Genomic DNA, 16,325 nt, shown 5'->3' with positions numbered 1-16,325 from the left:
GCTAATGGGGAACTCTGGTAACCACCACTGCTTTAGTGGTTTTGGACAAATCAGAAGAATTTTAAATTCCAGATGTTTCTATAGATTTGGTTTTTGTTCAGACATCGTATCAATTAAACTGTTATTAGAGTTAATGGAAAAACATTTTATTCAACTTAGAGGTGTTCTCCATTTCCTGTTGAATGAGTTATATTTATCTTCCTTAGTGCCTCAATTTATAGCAGCCATAATTAAGCAGTTACTTCAGCACGTGATCACCACACAATTCTGTCTACTAAGACATTCTCCCATGAAAACTTGTTTTAGTTTCACAACAAAACATCCAAGAAAATAAGAAGTTTTTCTCTGCCTTCAGAAAGAACACTACAGAGAGATAATCTATTCACACCCTGGGGAAAGGGGCTACTGGATCTGTGTAGCACTCCTGAAACCCAAAGAAGAGCCACAGAAAAGCCATAAAGTGCTCATGGCAAAGAGCAAATACTGAATCCTTGCATTGTGTCTGAAAATTATGATCTATGTGCCTTTTCTTTTTCCACCTTCCTCCTCCTTCCACACAAACTCTCCAAATACATCATGCGGAGCTCTGGCCAAAATTCATGATGCAGTCTGACCTCCCTCTCTTGCTTTAAGAGGCTTTACAAGTAATTTACTCAAATAAAACATAGTTAAGGACACATTTGCTAAGCAGTTTTAATCCGTTTACACATAAGCAAACTAGTTTCATCTTTGACAAGTTATTTGCTGTCAAGCTTAGTGATCCAGAAGGTATTGTCCATAAACTATTACAGTCCTTTGCCACAATGCTCTTCAGCCAGTACGAACAGTTGGTATTCTTCCAGGTTTATGAACACATTTTGTCAAGCTCGAGAAGCCAGACTTTGTGACCCCACCATCTGCCATGACCTCTTGTCAGGTTCAGACAAAAGAACCCACACAGATGGCCTCAAAATGGAGATTCTCTTCATTCCCTATTGCTGTTTGACAGCTTGCACCACACAGATACAGAAACATAAAACTCAACCTTTTTGTTCTTTAGCTGGTTTCTACTGAAATGGAAGCTGCATAAAGGCAGGTTTAGAGCCCAAAGCACATGAGACACAAAGATTGCTTTATTTGAACTAAGGTTGTTCCTTCATAATTTAAAACTTGCTTTATAATCCACTCCCACAATTTTGCCTTTTGGTCAAGTATCATACAGTACAGTGAGCCAAACGAACTGTCTGTAAACTTTGAGTTGTTTCTTCTAGAACATATGTTGCCTAATCACTTATGCCAATGACATTAAAAAGCCAGTTTGGGCATTAAATTTACAGAAGCCCAGATAATCAAGCTCTAGTTACAACAAAACAGTACAAGAGTTTATCTGTACCTATTCTCGTTACAAGTTAAAAGCCAGATCTATTCTGAAGTTTCAGTGATACTGAAGCTGAATCCTAGTACAAGAAACAATACAAAACAGAAAAGAGTTATCTGCAGAAAAATATTATATTCCTTCACAGGTTTATTTTCTATGGTCCAAAGTCTAATTTTAAAATTTTCCCTTTAAGATACACATACTGGCTAAAACCCAATAGTAGAAAAGAATAAAGCCCATTACCATAACAGTCTATTTTCTGCCTCTGAAAATTAAGCTTTACCAAACTTATGCTGGTTTTCTTTAGCTTTCCCAAATTCTTATCAGTACTTCACGTATCACACCTTCACGTAGACCAGCAAAGATTCTCCCCAGTCCCAGCGGGCACTTCCACTTCACAACAGGAAGTGTCATTTATGTAAGTATTACATCAGTATTAAACATCTACAAATTAAGACAGCTATTGGACAGTTACCTAAACTATTACAATGAAAAGTCTTCATGGAACACAGAAAAAACATAGAGATATTTAGTATACTAGAATGATTTTAAGCATCACCAAGGAGTGTTTTTTTTAATTTACTTGATCAAGAGTATCGCAAAGTGAAAATTATTCCAAGTAACAGGGTCAGCCAAGAGGAAAGAAAGTGTCATCAGTTTCAAGAAAAAGAAACCTGTATAATGCCAGCCTTTCCACTAGAAATTATTTTCTATTCTTCACAGCTGTCTCCATAGTACTAACTTTCAAGCTGCAGTCCTACAAGGCTGATTTCAGAAGACAGCAGTAACCAAAAGATTCCTTATTAATCAGTACAAGCTCAGTTTTAAACCACTAATTTATGCACAGCATCTACATGGATTAGACCACCTGTTACACATATGTTGCTTCATTGTGTCTCAGTTTTCAGACCAGTAAAATTTCAAAATTACAAAGTACTTATCAGAAATCCACCTGCTCACAGGAAGTGTTTCCCCATTTTGTTCCTAAAAAACACCTTTCAATATCCAACTCCTTTTTGAAGCCATTGATATAAAAAAGGACCACTTTTAGTGAAAATATCTGTATGTACTAGTCAGATTAATTTCTTCATACCCCAAGAAACAGAAATACAACTTTGTTATCAAATTTAAGAAGATTCCATTGATTTTTCAACTTCCCCCCACCCCAAGTCCTCTTCCGATAACTTAGTCCCAGTTTTATCCTTTATTTATGTGTACAAGAAATAAACTTGGCCTACAAACTGCAGAAGACAGGAATATCCATGTCCATATAACATCCAGCTTGTCACTTAATGCAGAACTTCAAAAAGCCAACTAAGGGGTGTATTCAACAAGTCGCACACACAGACTGGGAAGTAAGTCACCATCTTCAGTTATCACCCAGTAATTTTTATTTTTTTAATAATATTAGAAAGTAGCTCTTAGGAGATATTTGAAAAGAACTCCCACCGGGATGTGCATGATGGTTTTGCAGGTACTCATTTTCCCAGCTTTTACGGTGAACAACTGTATGCCTTCAAAAAAGCCCTACTAGCTAACAGGCAAGGTGATTACAGACTGAACAAAGGAAATCTATGTGACTTGACTGCTAAATGATATGAGGAGTTTTTAACAAAATAAAATAACTTGACAAGAGTAGTGAGTTTAAAAGCTTCATCATTTAATCATTTTTACATGAGGTAAAGACTGCAACTTACGAAACTAAAGTACAGAAGTTTTCACTACTACATGACATAAAACTGAAATGAGCATGACTGCTTTAAACCAAGATGCAAACAGAAGATATAACCACTTGAACATAATTTGAAAGTGAAGATTTCATCTTGTAGTTTGGGGGAACCAGCTGACACTCAAGAAATCAAAAGGAACAATTGACCAGGTTCCCCTAAGTTGCAGTGATTGAGCAAAATGCCAGTGTATCATCAGAACAAATTAACTGACACCTCCTGACAACAGCAGTAATCATGACTCAAGTTTGCACAGTACAAAGAACCTGGAAAAACAGACAAGGCCTACATGCAAGTTCAATTAGTATAAACTGTGGCACTCAAGCTATATAATGAACAACCAACATTTAGTGTGACCTGCTAAAAGCATATCGGGGAAATGTCCCTTTAAGAACCTCATGCAGCATCTATTGAGGCAACAAATGAATCGGCTCCCTTTCAATACTCTTGGGCTTGATCCCAAATGCTACATCCCCATTACTCCCACTACTCACTATATTTACTCTCACTGTTGTACATATTATAACCTGAGTAGCAAAAGCACTGTTGATGGAGGCTACAGAATATCTTGAATCCCAGGGATGAAAACAGGTCTGAGTGGATGTACAAGTGACAGGAACACACAACACAGGAGTAAAATCCAAAGCTGTAATCAAACTCTCCCCTAGATGAAAGTGCCCAAAGTCTCCATGCACTTAACTGCACTTCTGAGCCTCAAGTTCTTGCTGCTTGTCCAGTTCTGACAGTGTTGAGACCCAAATCCCATCGACCTGGAACTAGATACTGCTTCCCTCAAGGGACTCAGTTTCTTAGGCATGCCCAATGTCATGGCAGTACCAGCAGTAAACTGTATGTCTAAGAACAGGAGCAGCACTCACAGCTTATTTCAAAATCAGTGAAGCAAAGGATGTCCCTTACTGCTCAAATAAGTAGGACGTTACATTAAACATGTGGAATAATTCCTGAGTACTCGAACCTTTGAAGGCTCTTTTAATTCCCCAAACAAGCTTACTGTCATTCCAGATAAAGTACATAGGGCTTGACATCAGAACAGTGGACAACATTCACGCAGCACTTAAAAAAGTAACATGATCTAAAATTTCTTTTTGAGTTTTATGGACAACTTTTATCAGCACAGATACATTTGGAATTAACAAAAATTTAGCTGCAGTTCTTTTAAATAGATAATCTATTCTTTAAGTCCATCTTTTGTTCTCTAACTAGGTTTCTAGCCCAGGGTTTTTTCGGTAGCTGACTACTATACAGAGCACAACATTTGGGATTCTACTGCTTCAGTGAAAAGAGGCAGGTACAACTACATTTCAGAGTAAAGAGTCACTGCCTTTTCACAAATGTATTTTTGCCTTAAGAAATTTCATTTTAGCAACGGATTGACATTTGAAAAAAAATTAGTATCTATGTGAATGACTGTAAAGTATCTTGGTAAGACAGTATTTGTGCATTGCCGATAAGAGATAGCTCCTCTTTCAATTAAGCTCAGCTGAAAAGAGCATCTTTTTGACTACTGAGACTTCAAACAAGCTTCTTGCTACCACCAGCTCATATACTATATGATAAATTAAGAGAATCTCTAGATATTAATCTGGTCTTGTAATGAATTTTAATTTTGAGATTTTAAAATTTCCAGAGTTATTGGTACATTGACAAATACATGGAACAGTTTAACCATCCTGTTGAGATATACTTTTGTTTACACCCTGCAGCTGGAAGGATCTTAACATCCAGTGAACTGAAGATAATTTTACATTTGCATTTAATTAAAGATCACCAAGTTATATAGGGATAAAGAACTTGATGATGAAAAGAGACTTAGTCACTATTTCCTACATTTTCCTTATAATTTGCTAGAAGCTTTGTTCCAGTTTAAAGCCATTATTAACTCTACTCTTGCATGGATTAAAAATTATGGCAGTATTCTCTGAAGGGTAAAGGTTACAAATAATTTCATACTTTTTTAGTTATAATTCAGTACAAAGGTAAAAAGGGATTTTTCTAGTGATGCATGACCTCTCAAATACTGATTACAGCACACAAAATTACCTGAAGGGTACAATTCCATGAAACAAGTTGCACTGATGTAAGATCCTACCTCTGCTATCATTGCTAAAAGGGATCTTCCATTTTTCCCTACTTCTTCCACTTTCCATTCCTTCCCCATGCTACATGCTCTCAACAACTCCCATTTCTACCTGCCTCAGTGAGCCAATTTAGTTCTAATACTGTCACAATAGCAACAATGGGGCTGAAAGGGGGAAGAAGAAAGTTCTTCATACACTGCAACCCACCGAGAGCTCAAATGAACATCTCAGCCTGTGCGCAGGACCAGACTAACCCTTCAGATTTACCAAACTGTCTGATCAGTTCAGTCTGGCTGGCAGAATAACATCATGACTCTGGGGGGGGGGGGGGGAAGGCATTTATGATGTCCTGAAAATTTACCTATGGGTTGAAATGTGACAAAAGGCTGGATATGGTTTGTTTGTATGAAGACTACTCCACACTTCTGAAGAGTTCACTGGAGTGTGTGCATCCTTCAAAAATCCATTAGAAAGAAGTAGGATGTTTTGTCTTCAGATCATAGCTTTCCCAGTTTTTTATACAGCAAGAAGCAGGATGAATAATTTGCTTTTGACAGACAGCAGACACCTGCTGTTATACAGAATCAATACACAGCTTAAAATTTTATCAGTTGTATGTATGAAGTTATTGATTTTAAAAAATTGTTTAAATGTATTTTCAATTTTAAGTTGAATTTTAAATAAACTGAACCTTACGACAATTGGATTGCACATTTAAGAGAACAGAAATATACTTCGCAAGATTTTCAAGTCTCAGGTCAAGTTTATAATGAAGGGAAATGTTACCTAACTAACGCCTTCCTTACAATAAATGGAAAGCCCATGCACACGAAGGTTTTTGATTTCACTCTGGGGACATAAGCATGCTTTCACTTGCAGTTCCTAATCTCATTCATAATTACTGGTCGTGTTATCACCATAATTTCTATTACAGGTCAACTGTAGTTATTCTGCTAATTACAACTATTGCTCATATGAGAAAGGTTTGATACTTGGATGACCACTGCACTCCACAAGTGACTTTTAATATGTTAATGCAGTGGCATTCACAAGCCTTAATGAGCAAATACTGATATATTTGCTTTAAAACTTTAATTGCCACAAATATAATTAAAATAGCTGCTACCAAGTTGAAGAATTCATCTATATGACTTCACTGCAAGTTCATAGCCTTAAAGACAGTGTGTACCTGTAGCAACCTGCCAATTTCATTCCGAACATATGACCTTGTTTTTCTTGATTTCTTCCACTTACATCTTGGGCTGAAATTCCCAGTAACAAAACAGTGAATGAAAATGGTCACTTATTCACGCAGAACACATCTGCTGACACCTACCATGGGGAAATGGATTATTATGAGTTCCTATCAGAGTAACCTTTTCACATACCCTGCCAGATGATACAGTCACTTGACAGAAGTTAGTAAGGGACTCTGTTGAGCAAAAGAACTAAAGAGGTTGTAAGACAGAACTGAATCATTTGCTATTCCCACCCAAACTGAGACAAACCTGGCAGCAACAGGAACCTGATGAAACAGGAGAAACCTGACTTGCCAAACAGAGGAGTATGCCTTAACTTCCACAGGAAAAAAAAATAAATTAAGCTGCATAACCAAAATTACATTCACAAATAGACTTCGGTCTATAAAAGTTAACAAAAATTTAATGTTCAAAACACAAGCACTCCATTCACTCTTAGGAAAGAATCAGCTATCTAGGAATAGAAGCATGATCTCAACTACCATCACCGCTTCCTCTTACCACTGTTTGTGTAAAACGTGACGCTCAGGGCATGTCTCACTGATTGAAATAATGTGAAACCAATCAAAAGAAAAGGAACATCACCTTTATAAAATGAATTTTTTCTAGAAGCTATGTTAACCCACAGCATGTTTAGAAGCTTTGTGAAAAACTTGGCTGTTCATGTCTATCAAATATCCTAAGGGCTGTACACCAGAAAGACCACAGTGCCATGACGATTCTGGATAGTGCCTTCAAAGATACCTCTAAAGGACCCCCTCTGCAATTCATGTTTAAGTGATTTGGGAAGTTAACAATATCAATTTGTCTTCTACCTCTCTTTTAAAGGTTATTGCCAAGTCAGAAAGAATGAAATTGTGCCAGCACCTAAATTGCTGCAGTTCACAAGCAAGCATACTAACAAAAGCAAACGCTAATCTTTTTCCAGCTTAGTTTCAGCCTCTATTGTGACAGCCAATACTAAATGTGAGCTGGCTAAAGTATTATTTTGTCAAGTTAGTGCTACAAATATCTGAAAAATTCTGTAGTTTTCAGTAAAGACAAATATTCTCAGAAGTGGCTTCAGTAGGCTGCAGATTTTGCAAACTGTGTTCTGAAAGGCAAAGAGTTTCTTCATCAGTACTATTTGACTAGCTAGACCTAGGAGAAGTTATTTCCAAATATCATCCATATTCATTTAATTACTATTCTATATTTCACTAGAAATACGATATTCTAGACAGCTGTGCTTTTGTTACAGATTCTACTAATGCATATATTAGAATATATTAGTATACACATTATTAGCATATAACACAGAGTAGCCTTGCAAACTGACCTAGCATAGGCATAGTCTGATTTGCTTAGACTGATCTTTATGCTAGTAACATTGCAAAGTATAACAGTGAACTTGAACAGTCTGTGAAGTCCTTTATTGGAAACTATCACCGCACATAGGAAACCTGACAAAGCAGCACAAATGTTCCTTTAATGAAACTATGAGATTACTTACTACTGCCTCACCTTCTTGCAGAAGAGCTGCAGTCTACGAGTCAAGTAACAGAGGGGAAAAAAGTAATTCATTTCACTCTAGTACCGGATGTTACAAAACCCACATGAAGAATCAAACCAGGAAGCTGTTATAAAACTGTCACTCCCTACCACACCTGCATCTTTTTACAGTATTTCCTAGCATATACCTAGTTTTTCAGATCCCGTAACGGGCATTTATAGTATTGGCTTTAACACAGTATATGTACTATTACCACACCAAGACATTTGGATTGTTTTCCACTGAACACCTTAAATTTTATTATAAACCTGTCTGATTCCAGTCTTGGCTTTGCACACAAGAACTCTACAAGTGTAGTTCCTTGCACTGGACTAGACAGTTTCTTCTCCCTATTTTAAGATTCACTGTTGATTCATTAGTAGTCATGTCCTGTGAATGTAATTGGAAAGGTAGAGGAGAAATTCTTAATAAGAATTCTTAATAAGACTCGTAACTAAATAAGTCATTCTGCTCCACATTAGAACACAGAAGTTTAAATACCACTATCTACACAGTATGGGCTGCAGCTTCCCTTCCCCTAACCATATCAGATCACTGTTCTGTTGCTTTTAGAGATTTGCACTAAGCTTTCCTGTAGGCAGAGTGAAGAGGTCTGCACACTTAAACTGAATAACATAAATTCTTGAAGGGGGTGGAAAGTTAGAATTTTAGTTCCTATTGTTTTGCTAAACTTATAACAACACTTTTAGACAAACCCCCTGAAAATCTTCACTGTGAGGGTGCTCACAACTGTCCAGGAAGGATGTCCAGATGCAAAAGAGGCCCCTACAGTAGTGTCCAACATATACAACAGCAGATGAAGACAAAGAATTATCCTGTAATATTGACATCCCTTGCAAAACAGTACCGTGCCTTTTGTCCAGCTGAATTGTTTGGCCTGTCCCCTTTACACTGGATGGCTGCTGTCAAGATGCTGTATTGAAAACCGTACCTCATCACTGTGTAAAGTGAGGTTGCCAGTCAGAACTCTCTGCAGCAATAAAGAGCATTCTTATCAGTGGTGAATGTTTTCTGTAAAGTTACTTACATCAGTACAGTACAAGTCAAATAGTTTCTTTTTTGTGTGTTACAACAGCAATTTCTGTACAGTTAGTGGTTAAAAGAAAGCCCAGTAATTTGACAGTGAAACAAGATCACTAAAACTCACCCATGAGACAAATCTTACTAATAATAATTTTCAGGTTTTTTCCTTAGTATAGAACTAAATCGTTTGACCCATTACTCCTTCCTCTTCTGAAGGCACTAGACTCACTTCACAAGCAGCAAGTTTTCAAAGAATCTATCCTTTTCTTCCTCTTATGACCACCTCTCTTGCCAAGTTTTTTCTATAATGCAAACTTCTCCTTACTCTTTCACGTTTCTTCAACGTGCTGCAGTTAGCACCCTATATGGTATTTTGAACACAAGTTCCTGAAATTCAGTACTTTACTATGTACAAAACATCTCTGAGTACACACAGCGTTGGCACAAATATGGGCTGTGAAATACAGTTCTGCATTTGTTCTGTAACACGGGTCATCTGTCATGAGTCTTTGCCCCATGTATACAAATTGTACATTTTTTTGTATAAGACAGTATACAATATAATCAAATGAACTAAAGTTCATTTGGGAAGGGTAAAGAAATGGAGAGAAATTTATTCATTTCTCTTTTAATAGCATCAATGTATACTAGCATAGAACTATTTTTTAATCAAAGATAGATCAAGTTGTAATTCGTTACATCACACAACCTGCAATGTTTTGCTGCTTTGTCAGCATAATTAAGCTACATCAGTAATAGTAAAAGAAAAATCTATCAGTTGTTAAAAGTATTAATGAAGTCATGAAAATAATTGAACTAATTTCTGAATTATTAAAACTGACCAATAATTTTTAAAAATGTTTACACTTTATGCTAAATCATATCAATTTAAACTATTCACTTTGTCGATTCAAAAATTTACAAAGGAAGTGAAAACCAAAGTCCTTTCTACAGCGGAAAACAGGACAAGCTCTGATACCTAGCTCAGCATCATCCCCTTACTCAATGAGGGAGCACGCTCTCAGATGCGGTTTTCTTCCACATTTCAAGGAAGTTTGCTTATTCCGTATTTTCCTGCTATTGTTTGTATTCTCAATACCGAAAGACGGTATTTATATCTGGATTCACCTCTGCCGTTAAACGCTTTACGGCTGAAAGTCAGGGAAGGCCTGCAACTCAAAGGGTACAGGAAGAGGCATTCAGTTAAGTTTTGTTGTTGTTGCTGTCGGACTAACCCTCTCCGTGAGTCAGAACCACCACGCTATGAAGTTCAAGCTATACTTTGCACGGCCACAGGCTTCGCTGGTCCCTTTCCGAACTGTAACTCCTCAAGGCGGGGGCCGGTGACGCCGCCAGCCCCCTGCCCACCGCGGCAGCCAGCCAGGGCCGCCCCGCTCGCCCCGCGGCCGCGCACACTCGCCGCGGCGCCGGGCCAGGCCCGCCGCGCTCAGCGCGCTCCCCACAATGGAGGAGAGGGTGACCCGGCGGCGCGCAGGGCGGCTGTCACCCGCCAGCCGGGCACGCCGCCGCCCCGCGGCCGCCCGCAGGTGTCAGGCACCGGCTCGCCTCCCTCCGGGGGCGCGGGAGGCGCCCAGCGCCGGCCCCCGCCCGCCCCGCGGCGGGGGGGGGGAAGGCGACGGGACCGAGCCGCCAGACGGCGCGGGGTGGGGGAAGGGGAAGGGGAGGGGGGGGGCGGCGGCCGTTAAACGCCGCGGGGCGCGGGAAGCGACGCCCCGGCCCGCCAGGAAGAAAGGCGCTGCCCCTCCCTCGCGGCACCCCCACCTCACATCCCCCATACCCCGGCTCCCCGCTCACCCGCAGGCCCGGCAGCGGCGAGGGAAGGCGGCAGCGCGGGCCGGGCCTAGGCAGCGGCGCTGAGGCGACGAGAGGGCGACGGTCCGCTGGCAGGCGCCGCGGCAGGCCGCCAGCCGCTCCGCCCGGCCCCGCGCGCCGACGACGCCTCTCGGCCGGGCCGGCGCCGCGCACCCGCCGCTCGCGAGGCGGCCCCGCAGACGGGAGCCCACCAGGGCCAGTCCGCAAGCCCCGGCGCGTGGCGGCGCGAGCGCTCGCAGCGCCTCCAGCTCAGCCGCCGCCGCCGCCCGTGCCCACCCCCCCACCCCCCCCCCCTCGCGCCCGGCCCCACTCGCCGCCTCGCGCCGCCGCCGCCGCGCCGCGCTCTGCCCGGGTCCTTCTCCCCCGCACAAGCTTGGCGGCGTCTGGCAACCGGGCGCGCCCATTGGCCGCCGCGCCGCGTGAGGTCAGGCGTCCCCCCCGCGCTATTGGCTCGATCCCGTGTGTGTACACACTCCAACCGCCAATCCGCGGGGCGATGGCGAGGGGGGGCGGGGCGGAAGGGCGTGGCCGGCGAGACCCGCCGCCGCCACCGCCTCCCCCCCGCGGCCCCCGCCCGGCGCGGGCTGGGCACAGGGGCCGGCCCGTGAGCGCGGGTTGGCGGTCGGTGACAGCTCGAGCCGACCGTCCCCGCCCTCCGCGGCGCCCGGGTGGAGGCGCTGCCCTCGCGGAGCAGGGCGCTGCAGGGCGGTAGAAAAGAGAGGCGTTTGTATTTATATACATTGAACGGCGCCGCAGTGTCTGCAGACGCGGGCCGTGCCGGGCCCCGTTCCGCTTATCTGAGAGGCGTTTCCGCGGCTGTGACCCGGGGATGCAAAGTTCAGCCCCGCCGCGGGTTCCGCCGCTTCAGGTGACTGAACACCGGGGCGCCCGGCCGCAGGGACGAGCCGAGGGGCAGCGGCGCGGCGGCCGGGACAGGATTGCGCACACCTCGGCCACGGTTTCCTTTTTTAACGGGCCCTGCAACAGCTCCGTAACTTCCTTCCTGTGAAACAAAGGAGCTCCGGGCAAACAAAGAGCTGCTGTTACTGGGGAGCAGTTGGGGCGCCCTCGCCTCGCACCTCTGCCCGCCGCCCGGGCCGGGAGAGTGGGTGGCACGGGGCCCAGCCCCGGGAAACTGCTGCCTAGCTGGAGGTGTAGGGCCCTCCCTTAACCCTATAACAAGTATTTGCTTTCAACATTTCCTTACCTTCTCTTAAAAACTGACTTCAGCAAAGCGAGATGAAGTATTCTTACAAAGAACATGAATAGAAGACACTGCTGCGAATAAAAAACCAAAATCGGCACTAGTTCCATTTAAAGCAACGATGCAACATTTTAAAGTCTTTCTCCTGTACAGCTAGGCACACATCCAAGGCATGCAGTAACCCGTTTTTCACATTTCTATAACACAAATTCACCTCAATGCCACTGAGCAAGCTCAGCAAAACAAGGTTTATGTGGCTGCAGAAACACTGTATGTTTTAGAAACCTCTAGACCATATACAGAGTATACCAAACGTGGTTCTTGCTTTACAGACATTAAACATTCTAGAAAGACGTATCTGATCCTATCTCCTTTACCAAAAAGGGAAGAAGCATCAAAAATCAGCTGTTCAGCCTCTAACATAGAGTTCTGAAAGAAAGGACTAAGGAAAACATTAGCAAGCAAGAACTGTATGTTTACTTCAGTGGGATAGTTCACAACTGAAAATCTAGCATGTGCCCAGGAATTTGCTGACTTTGTGGTTTTAGTTTCTTTTCATGCTCTATAAAAAAACCTTTCATTACATGCAACAAGACCTTTATCAATATTTGCAGTGTTGTGCAAGATACTTTCACGAAAGCGTTAAAAAACCCCACAAACTATTGTGTATTCTCTTGGAGACCCCTCTAACAGGTACAACAATCACAACAGCTAACATAAAGGCAACTGAAGCATGCCCTGACTGAAGCGCATGGGGCATGCACTGCCTTGGAAAAGGAAGCAAAACAGAAGTGAACCAAGCTGGCTGGTTCATTGCACTATTGAGCAAGTTACCTGAGCTAAACAAACACTTGAACTCAAACCAGCCTCAATTAAGACACTTGTGCTTCAAATACCTCTTTTTAGTTCATTGCTTTATTTACTTTTCTGCAAGAACACTGATGAACTGAAGTCAGATACTATAACTGATTATGAACATTAAAAATAGGCATTTTAACCATTAAGGAGAGTAGAGAAACAGAAGAAAAGTCACTGCTGTAGTTTGCATTTGCTTTCAACAGCAAACTGCAGAATGAGATGACTGTTGAGTTTGAAGCTGCTGAAACAACAATCAGTTTGTATGAGAAGTATGCTACGGCTGTAACATTCTAAATCAGTATGTAGTCTTTCAGAACTTACAGAAATCCCAGAATGAGGTCTACATTGCAAAACGTCCTGGAAGTGTTTTTTTAACCATGATAAGGCATGGGTTTAGTGGCTATTTATAGTAAAACCTGCACAGCAGGAAGTTCTCATGTCTCCCTGCAGAAAGGGTCAGTGGTCTCCCAGCCTTAGAACAGCATCTTGCTCCCTCTGGCTGGTCAGATCCCTTTCAGATCCCCCACCTACCCCTTTCATGATGCAGCACTTTTCAACATTTGCTAGTTTCATTCCTTTCTTGCCAGCCCACAACCCTTGCTGTGATAACCTATACAAACACTAACCCTAAAGAGCCCCCCCCAACTCTTTTCTCCTGCTGGACTTGCCCCCACTCCCTAAAATGCTGCCCAACTTCTGGGTCAGAGCATACCATATTCCCCGACTCAACCTCCAGTACTGACATACCTGTTTGTTTGGAGAAAGGATTACAACTTTGTCTGTACTTTTTGGCTTGGACCATTAAGAGCACAACACATCCCCTCCTCGTTCCATGGCCCACTGACTAGCAAGAAATGGTTGTTACCTTTTTCCACAAGGCTGCTGTTGAACTGGTGAGCCTCTGTGCGTGCCCTGATCCTGGCAATAGTGGGACTACTTGAAGGATCTTGCTACAGAGATTATACCAAGAAGACGCTAGCAGGCTGAAACAGCAACTCAGTATTTTCCTTTTTTACTTTCTTCTGACAGGAAAGCAAGTATAAATGCTCTTGTCAAAAATAGATGAGAGTGACTGAATTAATTTTACATAAAATTAGCTGTTACAGGAGAGAAGAAAACACTGCTTAAAAGAAAACAGTACTCAAAAATCTTGGCAAGGTTCATTACAGTGGGATTTTAGACATAGCTGACGATTTTTTTCTTAGTTATGTAAGAACACTCATACCACATCTGCTCCATATTTTCAACTATCTGAAGACTACTTTATCTGCCCTTTTTCTTGACATGCAATAATTAATCCAATAGTAGTGAGATCCCTCCCCAACATGAGAGGGATTTTTCATGCCATGTAGTCCTCACCCATCTAATAGGACTATATGGCATTATGAATGATAAAACACTGCCAAACTGCGATGAAATTATCTACCATCAGCACCATGTGTATCTGTGAAGGCAGGATGCCCAGAGATCATTAACACATCTCAACTGAATTCCCAATCTTCACATGCCTGATGAGGTGCATTACTACCCAATCCCAAATAAAACATTCAGTTTCAACATGATGTATCCCTTAAAATGATAAAACTACAAACTAGTTACTATTTATAATTTTTGTATTACCTTTACTGTGAAACTCAGCTGACAGCAAATGTAAAATTGCATATACTTTTCAAACTGATGAAAACCACCCCCGAGGCAAAAATCTAAATACAAGTAAAAAGAGCAGCAGTAAAAGCTGTTATATTTTAAATAAATGTTAGTATGAGTGAGGTTCTACAACAGTCTTAACGCCCTTCTGTGTAGCAGAAATTGAGACAGCAAAGTGCCTGTAAAAGTGTATCTAATTGCTTAAAGCTCATTTCAAATGCATTATCAATTAACAGGTACCACTTTAGCACATTTCAGCACATTAAAAATTTCCTGGGAAGATAAAATCAATTTTTCCTGTAACAGATAAGCAAAAGAGGCTTAGTGATCAATAACCAAATTTCTTGAAGGTGTCTACTAGTCTGTTTAGCCTTTGGGCAACTCTGTGTCACAAGCTGTGGCAGATGCTCTAACCTCCAAAGGCTGCTCCATCTTGGTGAACTTAAAAAGACACCCCGTTTGTTTCAGAGACTTACTCACTACTTTGAACCTCTCCACAACAGAGCGCCCAACTTCACAGATCATTTGAAAGGCTCGGGTGGCGAATATAGTAAGGCCTTTTTGCATCCTTAATTTGCAGTGAAGTTTCTCACCTGTAGATTTGAGGCTAGTGAAAGGAAAACAGGTTAAATTTCCTGCTTCAGATTAAACAGTGACAGTGGTAAATAGTTACCTAGAATAGGTTCTCTAGGGCACTACCTAGAACAAGAGGATTATATAACATCTTGTGTATCTTCTACCTTTCTAGCTGTGCTATGGCCAGGATGAAAACCAGCACTGTGTAAAGGTGCAGTATAAGGCACATAGCTAGCTGACTTACCTTCAGTGAAGTGATTTGAACAGAGTCAGATTCAGCTCCCGTTAAGAGTTCCATCTGGGAACACTGCAGGAACCCTAATCAAGCCCAGAAAACCCACAAAACTATTAAGTGAACTTAAGGAGCCTTCACCAAGAGGGCAATAGGTGGACATTACCCCTAGGCAGACTTGATGAAACTAAACTCCTTCAGTGAGAACAAAGTGTAGAATACCAGCGACTGAGGCACAAACTTCTGCTCAAAAAGCTCTTCTGTTTGGCCTAGTAGAACCTTCTTGCCAATTACCATTTTCTTCAGCAGTGAGATGGAGATGACAGAGAAAAATCACAAGCTGAACATGGGCGCTGAAGCAAAAGCAAATGTTCCACATATCCTGTAACTACATGTTCTTACCTTACAGCAGGAGCGGCCATGTAGGGAACCTCATCAATGGACTTTTAGAGTCTTGGCACCTGCACAGCCATATTTTATAGTCCAAAAAAGAAAAAAAAGTACTATCTATACAGCTATCAACCACATAGATTGTACAGTCTGCCATATTACTAGAATCAGCAAACAGAACTGTTCTGGACTTCAGTTCAGGATTCCTATTAAAGCAGGTTCAGGAGAGAATGGTATCTGCTACTTAAAGAATAGCCAGAGGAAAGAAAAATGTGCCACGATGTAGCACAGGTTGAAGGACAGAAAGTAACAGAAGAGTAAGAAAAATGGTAGGTTAAGCTAAGGGTGACAGGCAAGTAAGATCTAGTTTGAAGACCACCACAGCTAGAGTCGATGCTCCAACTCATGGTAGATGACTCTGAAAGAAACTGAGGGAATGGTGTATGATTTGACCTTCCATGTTTCAGCATGAGAAAAAGTGAATGACAGTCCTTTGATCCTCTTCAGTAATGTTAAACCTATAAATATTTGTCTCCAGTGTCTGTGGAACACAATCACCCACAGCGTG

General features: G+C 42.0%; 1 protein-coding gene across 2 annotated transcripts in view; it reads right to left on the bottom strand.

Annotated features, from left to right (window-relative positions):
• Nucleotides 1-11,002, bottom strand: part of TFDP2 (transcription factor Dp-2) — a 63,957-nt gene extending 52,955 nt beyond the window's left edge. For both annotated transcript variants that reach the window (XM_074877596.1, XM_074877598.1), the window contains exon 1: nt 10,833-11,002. The gene's annotated coding sequence lies outside the window, so the exon portion shown is untranslated. The remainder of the gene's footprint in view (nt 1-10,832) is intronic.
• Nucleotides 11,003-16,325: the final 5,323 nt, after the last annotated feature.

Source organism: Strix uralensis, chromosome 9, assembly GCF_047716275.1.
Source record: "Strix uralensis isolate ZFMK-TIS-50842 chromosome 9, bStrUra1, whole genome shotgun sequence".
Classification (NCBI taxonomy): Eukaryota; Metazoa; Chordata; class Aves; order Strigiformes; family Strigidae; genus Strix; species Strix uralensis.
This window is presented reverse-complemented; position numbering and strand designations above follow the sequence as displayed.